The following is a 15909-nucleotide window of genomic DNA, read 5'->3' on the forward strand; positions in this document are numbered from 1 at the left end:
AAACACACATGCAGATCTACAATGAAAAAGAGCAGGCAGAGAAAACGCAAAATGTGCAGTTTGGAGAGGAAAAGAGCAGGTGCTAGCAGAGAAGCTGTACTTGTTAAGGAGATTAGTGCAGGAAATGGATGTTCAGCACTGGAATAAAGAGAAGGGGTCCCTCAGAGAAAGACCAAATCAGCTAACTTCCAACTTGAGAAAATAAAAGTCCTAAGAACTTTTCTGCTCCTAGAAAGAAAACTGCAAACAAAAGCTGCTGCTAATGTGGTTCAAGGCAGCTTAGGTTCTACACACTCACAGTGGAACTTATGCTGTCATGTGGTACTAGCTTTAGAGGATACAAGAGTGTGGATTCTTCCTGTAGTTTCAAAGAGCCACCAAGGACAGACAGGCAGGAGAGTCAAAAAGGCCCTGAAAGGCCATTACATGAAGCTATAAAGTCAAACCAAAGACGCTGGGAACTGCAAGAGTCACAGAATATATGCAAAGAACAGCTGTATGCAGGTAGTAGAACCAGTGCAAGTGAGTGAGCAAGCGATTGAGTGAGTGAGTGAGTGAGTGAGTGAGTGAGTGAGTGAGTGAGTGAGTGACAAGACAGAGACAGAGAGGGGGTTATGTTGAGAGAAACAAACCTGGAGATGTGACATTTAAGCCCTTTGACCGAACACACAGAACTGTAGAATTTGTTGTTTGTCTGGCTGGGTTTCAGTTTTGATGTAGTATTTCCTCACCATACCTTTTCTTTCTTTGAAATTGTAATGTATATTTGGTGTCATGATATGTTGAAAGTATGTAATATACTTTTATTTAGATTTTTACAAGTTAAAATTAAAGAGATTGCCTTGAGTTTCAGAAGAGACTTATCACTTTGAAACAATGTTGAGACTGTTGAAGACTATTGTGACTGCTGATGACACACTAAATACATTTTGTACAATGACATGGACTATGGAGTTCAGAGAGTGGAATGTGGTGATTTGAGAAATGTCCTTCATAGCTCAGGAATTTGAACACTTTGATAGTTTAAAGCCTCTCCCCACTTCCATCTTGCTCTCTGCTTTGTGCTTATGATTGAGGATGTGAGCTCTCAACTTCCTCTTACAAGGGGTTGCTGCTATGCCTTCCTGGCTATTATGAACTCTCCTTTACAATCATAATAAAATAAGCTTGTCCTTCTATCAGTCAACTGTGATCACGGTATTTTATTACAGCAACAGAAAAGTAATAAGTATACTGACCATACACTGAAAAAAAAAGCTTTTCTTTTTTTTAATAATTTTTTTTATATTAATCACAGGTTATTTATGTTGTATCCTAGCTGTAGCCCCCTGCCTCATTCCCTCCCAACCCCACCCTCCCTCCATCATCTCCTATGCCCCTTGCCAAATCCACTGATAGGGGAAGAACTCTTCCCCTTCCATCTGACCCTAGCTTACCAGGTCTCTTCAGGACTAGCTGCAATATCCTCCTCTGTGGCCTAGCAAGGCTGCTCCTTCCTCTGGGTTGGGGTGGCGGGAGGGGGGGGAGGTCAAAGGGCCAGCCATTGAGTTCATGTCAGAAATAGTCCGTTTCCCTTACTACGGGAAACCAATTGGTTACGGAGCTACCATGGGCTACATCCGAACAGGAGTTCTAGGTTATATCCATACATGGTCCTTGGTTGGAGAAACAGTCTCACAAAAGACCCCTGCGCCCAGATATATTTGGTCCTTGTGGAGCTCCTGTCCTCTCCAGGTCATACTAACTCCCCCTTCTTTCATATGATTCCCTGCACTCTGCTCAAGGCTGGTTATGAGTCTCCGCATCTGCTTTGATACCCTGCTAGGTAGGGTCTTTCAGAGGCCCTCTGCAGTAGGCTCCTGTCCTGTTACTTGTTTTCTCCTACTTCCAATGTCCATCCCATTTGTTTTGGTGAGGACTGATCATCTTACCCCAGGTCCTCTTTCCAGTTTATCTTCTTTAGGTGTATAGATTTCATTATGTTTATCCTATCTTCTAGGTCTAGTACCCACTCATAAGTGAATATATACCATGTGCATCTTTCTGCTTCTGGGATACCTCACTCATGGCGATCTTTTCTGGATCCCACCATTTGCCTGCAAATTTCATGATTTCCTTGTTTTAATTGCTGAGTAGTATTCCACTGTGTAAAAGTACCAAAAATTTCTGTATCCATTCCTCCATTGATGGACATCTGAGTTGTTTCCAGGTTTTGGCTATTATGACTAAAGTTGCTACAAACATGGTTGAGTAAATGTCCTTATTGTGTACTTGAGCTTCTTCTGAATATATGCCTAGGAGAGGTATAGCTGGATCTTGAGGAAGCACTATTCCTAATTGTCTGAGAAAGCGCCAGACTGATTTCCAAAGTGGTTGTACAAGTTCACATTCCCACCAGCAATGGAGGAGGGTTCCCAATTCTCCACAACTTCTCCGGCATGTGTTGTCACTTGAGTTTTTGATCTTAGCCATTCTGATGGGTGTAAGGTGGAATCTCAGGGTCGTTTTGATTTGCAACTCTCTGATGGCTAAGGACGCTGAGCATCACTTTCAGTGTTTCTCTGCCATTCTATATTCCTCTACAGAGAATTCTCTGTTTCCATTTTTTAATTGGATTGATTTATTGCTTTTTAACTTTAGTTCTTTATATATTCTGGACATCAGCCCTCAGTCAGATAATATAGGCTTGGTGAAGATCCTTTCCCAGTCTGTAGCCTGTCGTTTTGTTCTGATGACAGTGCCCTTTGCTTTACAGAAGCTTTTCAGTTTCATAAGGTCCCATTTATTGATTGTTGCTCTTAAAGCCTGTGCTGTTGGGTGTTCTGTTCAGGAAGTTTTCTCCTGTGCCAATGAGTTCTAGGCTCTTCCGCATTTTTTTTTTCTAACCGATTTAATGTATCTGGTTTTATGTTGAGGTCTTTAGTCCACTTGGACTTCAGTTTTGTGCAGGGTGATAAATATGGATATATTAGCATTTTTTTGCATGTAGACATCCAGTTGGAACAGCACCATTTGCTGAAGATGCTGTCTTTTTTCCATTGAATGGTTTTGGCTTCTCTGACAAAAATCAAGTATTCATAAATGTGTGGGTTCTTTTCTGGGTCTTCCATTTGGTTCCATTGATCCACCTTTCTGCTTCTTTGCCAATACCATGCAGTTTTTATTGCTATTGCTCTGTAATACAGCTTGAGATCAGGGATGGAGATACCTCCAGATGATCTGTTGTTGTACAGGATTGTTTTGGAAATTCTGGGTTTTTTGTTTCACCATATGAAGTTGAGAATTTTTCTTTCAAGGTCTGTAAAGAACTGTGTTGGTATTTTGATGGGAATTGCATTCAATTCAGTCAGTCATGGATACCATCATATCATCTGCGAGTAGCGAAACTTTGACCTCTACCTTTCCAATTTGTATCCCCCTGATTTTTAACATTTTAAAAGGTGTTTTTAACATTTTAAAAAGTGTTTTTCAGTGTTTTGAGAACTCTGTTTAGTTCTCTGCCTTAACTTGGGTTATCTGTTTTCTTGATGTTTAGTTGTTTTTATACTTCTCCACATATCATCAATACTAAACTCATGCCAGATGAATCATTAGTAAAATAATAAAACCCTCACTCTGCAGACTCCCTCTTCACTGGCATACTGTTCTTTGCTAGAAAGAAGTTTTTTAGTTTAATGCAGTCCCATCTGTCAACTGTTGGTCTTGATGCCTGCACTACTGGGTTCTTATTTAGAAAGTCATTTCCTGTTCTTGTAAGTTTAAACATATTCTGTTTTTCTCTATATGATTCGGGCTATCAGATCTTATGTTGAGTGAGGTTCACGATACATTTGGAATTGAGTTATTTGCAGGTTAAGAAACATAGACTTAGTTTAATTTTTTTGTCATAAACTTTTTTATTATATGCATTGTATTTAAATATAATCACAATATTTTTTAGATTGAGAAAGAAAAAAATTTACTGTTACCATCAACCAGGGAAATAATCTCATCTAACATAAATGCTTTATTTTCTTTCTTTATTTTTTGAGTTAACTTTTTTATTTTATTTTTTTATTATTAGTTACATTTTATTAACTCTTTATCCCAGCTGTATCTGCTCCCTCATTCCCTCCCAAACCCTCCCTCACACCCTCATCTCCTCCCTGCCCCTTTCCAAGCAGTGGACTTAGTTTCATTTTTCTATATGCACTGTACCATTTGTTGACGATGCTGCCTCTTCTCCATTGTGTACTTTTGGCTTTTTTTTTAAAAAAAAAAAAAAAAAAAAATCAGATGTGGGGACTTACGTATGAGTCTTCAATTCTATCTTATTGACCAATGTGTTTGCTTTTATGCCAGTAACATGCTGCTTTCTACAGCTCTGTATTTTATGTATAATTTCATAACACCTGCAAATAAAAATATATGATATAAAACCAGAAATAGTAAAACATCTAGTGGTTCTTTTATTGCTCAAGATTGTTTTAGCTATCATGAGTTTTTGTGTTTCGACATGAAACTTGTATTGTTTTTACAATTTCTGTGATGAACCGTGTTGGCATTTTAATGGAAAATGCATTGATTATGTAGGTTCCTTTTGATAAGTTGTCCATTTTTATAATACTAATCCTACCAATTCTTAAGTATAGGTATTATTTACATCTTCTGCTATCTTCAGTTTCTTTCCATCTTCTGCTCTTTCAATTTCTTCGATCTCTTAAAGTTTTCATTACACAAGTTTTTCACTTGATCCATTCTAATGACTTTCTGGAGGTTACTGTGAATGGTACTGTTTGCTTTACTTTGTTCTCATTGTTTGTTGCTTGACTACAGGAAGGAAGATATTTAAGATTGACTTAGTAGTCTACTACCTTGCAAATTATATCTACCAGCTGTTAAGTTTCCCAGTGGAGACTTTACGGCATTTTATGTATAATTCATATCTTCTGCAAATAAAGGTATATTGACTTCTTCCTTTTCTACATGTATTCCCTTACTCTCTTTTACTTGCCATACTTCTCTAGTCAAGATTTCAAGCACCATACTAAACAGGAATACTGTGAATGTCCTTGTCTTGTTCCTGTTTTTTAAGAGAAATGCTCCAAGTTGACTGTGGGCATGTACACTGCCTTTATTATGTTGAGGTACGACCCTTGTATCCCTAGTTTCTCTTGACTCTGATAGTTAGGGGATACTAGATTCTCTGCATTTGATTAGGTGATCATACAGTTTCTCTCTTTTATTTCTTTTTATGTAGTGGATCATGCTTACAGCTTCATATATGCTGAGCCATGACTATATTTCTAGGATGAAGCCAACTTGGTCACAGTCTTATGTGTACTTAAATTTGTTTTGCAAGTAGTTTACTGAAAAATTTTGCATCTATGTTCAGCAGAGATATTGGACCATATTTTTGTTGTTGTTGAGTATCAGGGTAATTTTGGTTTTGTAGAAGGATTATAAAATATTACTCCAGTTTCTATTTTACAGAATAATTTGAGAAGTACTGGTGTTACTTTAAAGGTATAATGATAATCTGTGCTTAATCATGTGGCCCTAGGCTTTTTTTCAGCAACTTTTGAATATTTTTTCTACTTCATTAAATATTATAGTTTATTTAAATTATTTACTCTCTTGATTTAACTTCAGTAAGTCACATATACCTAGAAATTCAACCCCTTTAGGTTTTCTAGTTTAGGGGATATAATTTTTAAAAACTTAATTAGTTCTTTGTGAATTTCACATCCTACACCCCAATCCCACTCATCTCCCCTTCCTTTCATACCTGCCCTCCACCCTTGCAATCTCCCCAACGACAGAAAAAGAAAAAAAGTCTTGTTGTAGAAGCTGTAGTGTGGCGTAGTGTGTACTAGTCCTACAATATACTCTTCTGTCCACTTTTCTTTGCTTGCAAATATTCACTGCAATGATTCCTTAAGTTTGGTATGAGGCTTCCGGCTTCTGATACTCTATACTCTATCAATACTGGAAACTCACTGGGACTCCTCTCAGATCCTGTTGTTGCTCTATTTCATGGAAAACCTATTGTTTTGGCCGGTTTTGGATCAGACCGGCCCCTTCACGCACTCCAGCATTTCATCAATGAGTAGAGGTTGGAGGGGGCCAATACAAAGCCCTGGATCTGAGCCTGAGAGGTATCGGAGGCAGCCAGCCTGCCAGCTCACCTGCAACCCCCACAACCAGGACCAGCTCTACCCTGCTGCCCAGGTGACATGCTGGGCCCACTCTCCCAACTGTTGCAGCTGGTGAAGGACGTGGCCAGTTATCCCACTCTCATAAGCCAAGCGCCAGCTCTCGCATGGGCCATAGTAGGTAAGGAACAAGGGAGGGAAAAAAAGTTGTGTCTCTCTCATCTGTGTCACTGCCCAGAAAACAAGAGGCAGAGCCAGCTCTCATGACCCTGTCAAGGCCAAATTTCCCATCTGCCACCTGTGGCCTGCCACCTGAGGCTAGGGAAGAAGGGAGGAAAAAAAATCTCTCCCTCATCCATGCCACTGCCCAGCAGACAAGAGACAAGGCCAGCTCTCCCATACTCACACCCATGGGGCTGGCTCACCTGCAAACCCCACATCCTAGATCAGCTCTATGGTGCTGTCCAGGTGAGGTACAGGACCAGCTCTCCTTAGTATTGCAGCAGGTAAGGGACAGGTACAACTCTCCCATTCAGGTGCTGGTGATCAGGGCAAAAGGGGAGGGGAGGGAAGAGGGTATTTCCCTCACCAACACCACTGCAAAGCAGACAAGAAGCAGGGACAGCTCTCCCATAATCATACGGTCAGGGCCAGCTCAACCCTATCCCAACATTCAGAGCCAGCTCTACTGTGCTGCCCAGGCGAGGTTCAGGGCCTGCTCTCCTGAATGCTGCAGCAGGTGAAGGACAGGGACACCTCTTCAGCTCTCATGATCCCAGGGTTGATGAGGGATGAGGAGGGAGAAACCCACACCACCACAGAGAGATGAGTGGTAGGGCCAGCTCTCCCATGCTCACATCCTTGGGGCTGGCTCACTACAACTACCACAATGTGCAGGCATGCTCTCCCAAGTATTGCCGCTTGCTAGGGATGGGATCAGCTCTCCCACAGTGCAGTTCTGTACAGCCCTCAAGACATCAACATGTCCCTGGGTGGCAGCCCAGACCAGGGATGTCTGCCTGGCTTTTGGTGGTATCAGACACCTGCTGTTGCAGGGCCACAGACCCAGATATGGGACCCTAATGGCAGCACAGGCCAGGACGCCATCATGGCTCCATGTGGCATCACCAGCTACTCAAATACCAGGGAGCAAAACATCACCAGTTCCTCACACTCATGTTTCCAGTTCTGCCTCTCTTCATTGTGTACACATCTGTTTCTCTTTCTCCACCACTTGCTCCGTTTAGTGGCAACCGAGGTCACTGAGTATCTTAGGTTGTTTCAGGAGTGCTAAGCCCTGAGGATCACCTTGAACATGGTCTACTCTTCCAGGCCTGTGTGGTGCTGAACTGGTGTTCATCTGAGGCTAGCTCCCTGTCCAGGCCACATGGAGCCAGTCTTGTGATCGTCTTGGACTTGCTCCTTGCAGAGTCCACTGGAGTAGCCATCTCTCTTAGGCTCACTCCTGCCAGGGTTTTGTGGTCCCAGGCAGGATCCTTCTAGTCTCTGGTTTGCTTTCCATCCTGGGAGCGGATTCAGGCCTGCCTGTCTGACTGGTGGTTTCCTCAGGCTTCCTTTTTCAGGAAATGTTAGGCTATTAATATTCAGATGTTCATTCAGAAGTTCATAGATCAGAACACTGAATAGAGACCTAGCCTCTCTCCTCTCTGCCACCTACTGACACATATTTGACATAGCAGCCCCATCTGCAAAGCCTCTAAGGACAGGGAATTATAAAATTTTAAAATATAACTGTATGGTTATCTGAATTCCTCAGGCCCTGTTTTAATGTCTGCCTTTTTATCTCTAAATTTATTAATTTGAATCATTTTTTTCTGGGTAAATCTGGCAAAAAGTTCACCAATCTTGTTAATTTTTCCAAAAACCAACTCTGAATTTCATTGATTCTTTATATTTTCCATTTATATGTCATTAATTGAAGCACTGAGTTTGACTTTTCCCCCATTTTGGATGGTTTTTTTTTTTTTTATTGTTCTAAAGCTTTCAAGTTCACCATTAAGTTATGAAGTTTCTTCCTTGATTTTTCCCTTGATCCAACTTTCAGTCAGTAGTGTGTTGTTTCTGCCATTTCTGATGTTAATAACCAGCTTTAATCTTGTTGTCCAGACAGAACGCAGAGAGTTATTGCAATCATCCTACACTTGTAGAGGTTTGTTTTGTGTCCCAATATGTGGTCAACATGGAGAATGTTTCACAGATTGTGGAGAAGAAAGTATCTTCTTTAGTGGAATGAGCTGTAGATGTCCATTAGACCAAATTGATTCATGTCGTTTCAGGACCATATGTCCTCTCTGGACATTGGTGGGAGTAGGTTTTTATCCTATCTCTGTTAGAATGTATCTGTAATCTTTAGATCTAATGCTGTTTCTTTTATCTTTCTATTGAGGAATCAAGACAGTTAATACTGAGTTATTATTGAATGGTCTTTATTAATTCCTGTTATTCTGTTGTTGTACTGTTTTCTTAGACCTTTTCTGAGTAACTGTTTTGGAATTATTTATCACTTTATCTATCTACTTATTTACTGTGTCCTCTTTGTGTATTTAATCTTCCCTTTGGACTTAAATATTTCTTCTGTGTCCTCTGTAGAACTGTGTTAGTGAACCTATATTGTTCAAATGATGTTATTATGAAATATTTTTCTTTTTCTTTTGATTACAAATGATAGTTTTGTCCTTCACTATCCTTTCTGTGTTCTATACACATATCCATGTTTCTTTAGATTAGTAATTTTTCCATGATTTTGTTGAAAATATCTTCTGTGTCTTTGAGTTGAGTTTCTTTTCTATAACTATGATTAATAGGTCTGGTCTTTTTATAGTGTCCCAGATGTCCTATTTTGTTACTCCCCCTCCACCTGCTTTTTGATTTAACAATTTTAACATTTTTTTTGAACAAAGTGATTCATTTCTTCAATACTATCTTTGAGACTTGATATATTCTCTTTTCTGCCTTTTAAAGGTTAATTTATAGTTACATCACTCCCATCTTCTCTCTTCCACTTAATCCAATTTATTGGTGAGGCTTTCTTCAGAGCTTTACATTTTGAGTTTTATTTCAGTTAGACTTTTATTCAAAGATTCTGTCCCTATTAAATTTTAATTTCATATCTCAAATTGTTTTTATTATTTCATCAAAGTGGGTATTTCTGTGGTCTTCATTCAGGAATTTAGTCATAGCCTCTGAGTTCTTTGAACATATTTATAATTGCTACTTTAAAGTTCATATCCTCTGCATCAGAAAAGTTGCTTTTCTGGGAAAACTGGGGTCGTTTTTTGTGAGACATATTGTCTTGGGTATTCACATTCTTAATGGGTTTTTTGTTGGTTTGTTTGTTTGTTTGTTTGTTTTTTAATGGGTTATAAAAGCCTAACCTAACTTTAGGATGTTTGAAGTACTTCTTGGTATGGCTATCTGGTCTTGCTATTGTTGGGTGAGTACTTGGGTCTTTGCTGTTACCAGCTTGTCATGTTGTGGAACAACTGAATAATGGTTTGTTTTCAGTCTTGGGGGTACTTTTAAGGTTCCAGGTTTCAAATCCTATAAACTCCCAGGACCACACAACGGGTAGGATGACTTGTTGGCCAGCAGGTAGGGGAGGCATATGGCTCTAGAGAGCTCTATCTAGGATTTCAGGTCAAGCACCAAGCAGTCACAAGTCCCATTTCCTATCTGGTGTTCCCTATTGAACTGACTGATTTCATTAATCTGAACTATGCAAGCATGGTAGGTGGGTAGGGTGACTGATAGGTGGTTAGGTAGGGAATGGAATTCCAATTTTAATATTATATCTAGTTTTTCTTGCAAATTTCTAACAAACTACCTGTGAAAAACCAAATTTATAATTCTTTACAGCCATGGTTTTTCCTTTTCATTGCTTTAAGTACAGCTTCTAGTTCATGCTAAACAGAACTGGCAATAGCAAACACTGTTCCAATGTTTCAAGTTTACATGTAATATTCAGTGTGAGTTTCTGTTAGATACTATTTTTTCTTATCTTTCCTTTTCTTTTTCTTTCTTTTTTTTTTTTTTTTGAGGAAGAAGCATTTTTAAATTTTTATTTATTACAATTTATTCAGTTTGTATCACAGTTATAGCCCTTTTTCATCCTCCCGTCCCAATTTCTCCCTCCCTCCCTCTTCTCTTTGCATGCCCCTCCCCAAGTCCACTGTTTGAGGAGGTCTTCCTTGCTTCCATCTGACCCTAACCTATCAGGTCCCATCAGGACTATCTGCATTGTCTTCCTCTGTGGCCTGGTAAGGCTACACCCCTTCCCCAGGTGGAAGTGATCAAAGAGCCAGCCACTGAGATCATGTCAGAGACAGCCCCTGCTCCCCTTACTAGGGTACCCACTTGGACCCTCTTGAGCTGCCATGGGTTACATCTGTGCAGGGGTTCTAGGTTATCTCCATGCATGGTCCTTGGTTGGAGTTATCAATCTCAGAAAAGACCCCTTTGCCCAGAATTTTTGGTTCTCTTGCTCTCCTTGTGGAGCTCCTTGTCCCTTCCAGGTCTTTCCATCTCCCCCTTCTTTCATAAGATTCCCTGAACTCTGCCCAAAGTATGGCTATAATTCTCAGCATCTGCTTCAATACCCTGTTAGGTAGAGTCTTTCAGAGGCCCACTGTGGTAGGCTCCTGTCCTGTTCCCTGTTTTCTCCCTCTTCTGATATCTGTCCCATTTGAATTTCTGAACAAGGACCGAACATCTTACCTAGGGTCCTCCTTATTGCTCAGCTTCTTTAGATGTACAGATTTTAGTATGTTTATCCTATATTATATGGCTAATATCCACTTATAAGTGAGTATATACCATGTGTGTCTTTCTGCTTCTGGGATACCTCACTCAGGATGATCTTTTCTAGTTCCCACCATTGGCCTGCAAATTTCATGATTTCCTTGTTCTTAATTGCTGAGTAGTATTCCATTATGTACCACAATTTCTGTATCCATTCCTGAGTTGAGGGACATCTGGGTTGTTTCCAGATTCTGGCTATTATGAATAAAGCTGCTATGAACATGGTTGAGCAAATGTCCTGTTGTAAACTTGAGCCTATTTTGGATATATGCCTAGAAGTGGTATAGCTGGATCTTGAGGTAGTACTATTCCTAATTTCTGAGAAAGCGCCAGATTCATTTTCAAAGTGCTTGGACAAGTTTACATTCCAACTGTTTTTTTGAGACGAGGGTTTTTCTCTGTAGCCTTGGCTGTTCTGGACTTGCTTTGTAGATCAGGCTGGCCTCAAACTCATAGAGATCCACTTGCCTCTGTCTCCCCGAATGCTGAGATTACAGGAATACACTACCACCATGTCCTGCTCTCCTAGATAATTTATCTTTAATATCACAAATATTTCCTTTTGCTGCATTTCTTATTTTTCCAGACTAACAGAACTTAGGAACTGGAAACAAGGGAAAAGGGACAGGGAACAGGGGACAGGGAGACCATCTCAAAGTCCAGATATTCTGATGAGAAAAAAATAAACTTATTTAGTGATAATGTAGTATATGATACATGTGAAAGAATTCTATGTCCAGCATTTATGTATCTTCTATATATTTGGAACATAAATCCCTACTCAATAAAAATTTTGACTATATAACCTGAATATTCAAATTTTCTGAAAAGATAAAAATCAAAAATATGTAGGGACTGTAAGTGCAGATCAATGGTAAAATGTTTGCCTAGCCTGCGCAGGGTCCTATGTATTCTATCCCCAGCACCATCACCTGGCATAGTTTAATCTAGAAACTGCATACAAAATATAAACATCTCATTTATCTTCCTACCACTAGCAGAAGGAAATTCCATGCTTTTAAATGACTCATTTGATTATATCAGAATCACATGGATAATATGCTTCTTAAATGCCAACTGTACCTTCTAACATACCATCTTAGAGTTTTGTCCAGTACATTTAAGATAAATTACATTACTAATAAAAGTCATACATAAATTATTAGAGTCCTAGCTTTATGTTTCCCTTTATCCTTTTTCGAGTGTTGGAGTTGCATTACTGTTACTTAAAAATATGCTAACAGAGCTTTGATTAGAGCTTAGATTCTTATTCACTTATTCATAACATTTACTATCTTTAATCTGTGGCGCATGACATCTCTGTGAAAGCTATTTGCCCATTTTGTAAACCTTTAAAAACTATTTACATGATAAAGAAGTAAAGAATACATGTGTCTAAGGCAAGTGAGATCTATCATCTTTCAAGTGAGTACAAAAATGTATGTAGGTACCAGCATCAGTCTTAGCTATTATAAAATTCATCCTTTTCCTTCAAAATATCTCAAATAATGTAGCTAAGATATGGCTTGACAAAGAACTAGTAGTTACATCATTAAATGAGTACATTACTGTTTTGTTAAAAAAAAAAAAACCCATACGTTAATTCTTTCCCGTTATTACTTAAACTGAGTAGATAAACTTTAGATTATTTGCTGAAAATACACGTTAGTCTACTTGTCAAAAGTACAGTCTGTGCTCCACCTAGAATGTTAAAAGCTGTTCAGAATGTGATTCCTACCCTAGGAAGAAAATGGTAGGTTATCTAATCTACAAAAGACTCACTTTTCTTAAGTACATTGGAAATTGAGGGTAAATGCTTTCTCAGCCACATTCTTTGCTGCTCTATTCACAAAAACCAGTAAACAGAAACAACCTAAATGCTCTTCAGCTGAAAAATGGATAATGAAATTGTATGTATGGAAAACTACACAGCTGTAAATAAAAAGAAATCATGAAACTTGCAGGTGAGTGGATGAAACTAGTACATACATAGTATAGTTGAGTGAGATAATTCAGATATAGAATGAAAAATATTGCATGTTTTCTATTTGTGGATTTTAGCACTGAATCTTTAAGGGTGCTCAAGCGTAGAATGACAAGAGAAAAAGTTTCTGGAGAAATAGCTATAATTAGGAAAGTACAAAGGGAGCAGGTGCTAGAGAGAGGAGTTCTAGGGATGGAAGTAGTCAGACATAGACGCTATGAAGAGAGAAATGGCACAAATGGGGTTCGGGGCAACTTTAACTAGGAAGTAGCATGAGGGAGCAATACAGAAATTGAAGGAAAAGGAAGTAACACCAACAACAGTTGGAAAAAGGCCACAGGGAAACATTATTTTACATTTGCTTAAAAACACATATATAATATATAAATTTACATTTTGAATGAAGTTATGTCACACGTGATGATAATGCTCTTCTCAGCAGCCATAGATTATCAGATTATCGCATTATCAGGCATGGAAAATGTCTATTCAAGTTGTTGGTCCAAGGAATCTAAGAGACTTCAGAACAATACAGGCTATTGCCATTGCCAGGTGTTGGCTTCCAGAATTTGAAGGTAATATTTTATTGCCGAAGATACCACACATTCTGGACATTGGACTTTGAGAAATCCAGCTTTAACTAACCTATAACTTTTAGTTTTGATTAATTTAATTATATCTAGAAATTGAAAAGATGTGTTAGAAGTAATGAATGAGATGTGAAAGAAAGACAATATAGAAGGCTAATAAGATGTACAGACATGGATACTGAAGGGTCTGACATACTATGTCAAAAAACTTTTATCTTGAGAGCAAGAATGACCATTAAACTCTTTCAGGTAATACAGAGACAAGATTATTTTTGAAATGGCCATTCAAACAGCAAGTAGCATAGACTGCAGTGAAAAAGAAGTGGTCAGGAAATGTGGAGGAGCCATGGGGATGGTATTTCAAAGCAAGGGATTCAGAACATAATGGTATAAAGAGAGACACAAAATAATGAAAAGGGGGTAGATAGGTGGGCAGTAGGCTAGGAGGGCAAGACAGAGGAAGGAGAATTAAGAGTCAAGACATCTCAAAAAATTAATATGAAAATGTATTGTAAAAACTTACACACACATGCACGTACATACCTGCTATGACATAAGCAACACATAATTACTACACAACATGAGTATTTATAAGAGAAGAACAACCAGTATCAATATGCACAGAAGAGTACAAATTCCAAACCTCAAGAGGCTAAGAGGAATCCCAGAAAAGGTGAAATCTAGTCCACTACGATGAAAACCTTATTTATAACAATGTATACTGGAAGCAAGCCAAATATTCCTGAGAAGATAATGAACTATGAAAATGATTTCTGGAAATCTTACTTTAAGAAACTATTATGAAATAGTTACATATTGTAAAATTATAAAGCACTAAAAATGAATACTTAGCTACATGTAAGCATTAAAAATAAATCACACAAACGATATAGAGCTAACACAAAAGAATATATATTATATACTTCAATTTAAACAAAGTGTCCCCAGATGGGTAAAACTGTTCTATTGTGTTACTATGTGTACATGGAGAGAGGGGTAAAAAGCTGTAAATGAGGGGGGCTATGAGAGAATGTCTAGGGGTTCTATTAAATCTTGATCTGGTTAATGGTGGTACTTAAGGGTGTATGTTCACTTTCTTCACTAAGAAATTTTTGATCTCGTGCTTTTCTTTGTGTAGGTGTATCTTTAAAAGGTTTACAAAAGTAGCAATGGAACAGCGACTAGGAAAAGGAAAGCCCTGAGGTAGTGTTTAAGGATCTTAGAAGTGTTTAATGACACTCAAAAACTATAATCCTGATACTGCTTGAGAAGGTTTTAAGGACTGGGAGATGTACTACGGTAAAGCACAAACGATCCTATGTAAGTGTAATGGGTGGTCAATAGTATCAGCTGCTGTGGCCACTATACCGCTATCCCTGTCTTACCAATGCAGCTGTTTGTGTGCTCAGCATCCACTGACAAGGGAAAAAGGGAAAGCACTGTAAGGGAAGCAAATTAAAGCTGAGCTTCCTAAACCATATTAAAAATTTAGACTTTATCTACAGGTTAATTAGGAACAAGTAAAGACTTTTACACAAGTGTAAAGTCCGACTTCACATTTACTAGAGAGAAAATATTGGTCAAGTCACGTAGCCTCTCAAATTTCTCATCTATAAACATAAATACTGCATTATTTCATGTGTGAAAATTAAAGGTGATATTACACACTGGAATTTAGCATAGTGCCTAACACATACAAAATATTCAATATTAGATGTCATCTTTTTTTTTTTTAAACAGGGATTTTTGTGTGTGTTGAGATTACACAAAACAGCTCACATTTCTCTATATATGTATGTATATATACATGTATTTGTATATATTTTATGTATATGTAGAGAGAGATACAAAGATAGGTTCAAGGGATAAAGTGATTAATTCACAAGAACATTTCAACATTGCCTCTAAGCATTTATTATTTTGTGAAAACCTTAAAGAAAATGTTTTACTAACAAAGTAAACTTTTATTTTCCCAACCAACTGTATGATGTCCCATCATTCCTTAAGTTCTCCAATACTATCCTACCTCCAAATTATCAGATATAAGTGTGATCTTCACCTCTCATTAAGGAAACTTCTCTTTGCAACAGAGACCACAACCAATTAAAATGCAGTGTTGAGCCCAGTCCCCATGGCTACAGCTACAAAATACTTCACACCTAAGGCTCCAAGAACACTGCAGAAGAGGCAGGAAGAGTCAGAGGATCAGGGAGTTTGCTCTGAAATTGTCTCCTAATATTATGAGAAGCTAGATCCGTGAAATCTAACTAACATGGCTACCCAAACTTAAGCTTAGCAAGGACCACACCAATGAACATACCAAAATAACAAAAACTCTGATTCCCATTATCTTTATTTACTCAGTCAGCCTCCTTATATGTAA

General features: G+C 38.4%; 1 protein-coding gene and 1 pseudogene across 6 annotated transcripts in view; both read right to left on the minus strand.

The window, feature by feature from the left end:
• Positions 1 to 15909, minus strand: part of Lcorl (ligand dependent nuclear receptor corepressor like) — a 154853-nt gene that overhangs the window by 123685 nt on the left and 15259 nt on the right. The gene's annotated exons all lie outside the window — the stretch shown is intronic.
• LOC129689212 (small nucleolar RNA SNORA17) lies at positions 7720 to 7862 on the minus strand (annotated as a pseudogene).

Source organism: Psammomys obesus, unplaced genomic scaffold (assembly GCF_907164565.1).
Source record: "Psammomys obesus unplaced genomic scaffold, mPsaObe1.curated_primary_1811, whole genome shotgun sequence".
NCBI lineage: Eukaryota > Metazoa > Chordata > Mammalia > Rodentia > Muridae > Psammomys > Psammomys obesus.